The sequence below is a fragment of the Procambarus clarkii genome, chromosome 36, assembly GCF_040958095.1.
Source record: "Procambarus clarkii isolate CNS0578487 chromosome 36, FALCON_Pclarkii_2.0, whole genome shotgun sequence".
Lineage (NCBI taxonomy): Eukaryota > Metazoa > Arthropoda > Malacostraca > Decapoda > Cambaridae > Procambarus > Procambarus clarkii.
In genome coordinates, this window is record NC_091185.1 from 19255869 (window position 1) to 19257420 (window position 1552).

Here is a 1552-nt window from a genome sequence, read left to right on the forward strand (position 1 = left end):
GTTAGGGAGGGATGGGTGTATGGAGGTGGTCAGTATGAACAACATATCATTATGAAACAAGTGTCAATATGTATCACAAGTTATTGTGTAACACGTGTTAGTATGTACCATTTATCAGTATTACCCAGTGTCAGAATGTACCACATTTCAGTATGTTCTACATATCAGTATGTATCATGTATCAATATGTACCACAGGTCAATATATACCACATGACCGTATGTACCACAATCCAAAATGTACCACACAAAAATGTATCATGTATCAATATGTACCACATGTCATTATATACAGCTTGTCAGTATGAACCACATGTCAGTATGTACAACATGTCAGTATGTTTCACATGTCAATACGTATCGCGCAATAATAGTATGATACGTGGTACACACTAACATGTGGAACATTCAGCCACGTGGTACATACTGGCACGTGGAACATACTGACATGTGGAACATACTGACAATTGGTACATACTGACACGTGATACATACTGACATGGGGGTAAATACTAACAAGTGGAACATACTGACACGTGGTACATGCTGATTCATGGTACATTCTGACAAGTGGTACTTACTGACACCTGATACTTACTAACATGTGGAACATACTGACAAGTGATGACATACTGCCAGGTGTTACATACTGCCAGGTGTTACATACTGCCAGGTGTTACATACTGCCAGGTGTTACATACTGCCAGGTGTTACATACTGCCAGGTGTTACATACTGCCAGGTGTTACATACTGCCAGGTGTTACATACTGCCAGGTGTTACATACTGCCAGGTGTTACATACTGACACATAATAAGCATATTTCCAGATGATTCATTCTAACACGTAATGCATACTGAAAAACAAATTGCATACTAGAATGTAATACGTACTGTCATAAGTCAAATACATATATATACATGATACATACCTACATATGATACATGGTGACATGTAAAACATACCGACTAGAAGTTCATAATGACAGGTGATTCATACTGACATGTAATTCATGCAGACATATGATACGACCTGAAAGGTGGTACATAGTGACAAACATTCTTGGGTCGACCTGGGCTCCCAACACATAAATGACGCAACCTGTGTGTGGGAAATGATGTGTGTGATGTGAGAAAAAAGAAAGAAAAAAAGTAGTTAGTAAACAGTTGAGAGGCGGGCCGAAAAAGCAAAGCTCAACCCCCGCAAACACAACTAGGTGAATACAACTAGGTGAATACCTTTAGTCACCAACATAGGCAGTCTTAGGGATGACCTTGACACCACCGTATACCCCCTTCTAATATAAAAAAAAAGGTCTTAAAATAAAGTGAAGGTAACAATGGCACAGACTTTAGTTTAGTTCACTTATTATACTCCCATAAGCCTCCTGTGAGTGCTTGTGGGAAGGTTTCAAGGCCGATAATGGGCTCAGCAACTGAACCCTAATATATGTTTAGCAAAGCACATAACAACATTGATGATTTAGGTAACTACAGAGTTCGTTACATTATCGACAGTTTCCTCCAAGTTTTGGTTTGTTTCGCTTAATTAAAC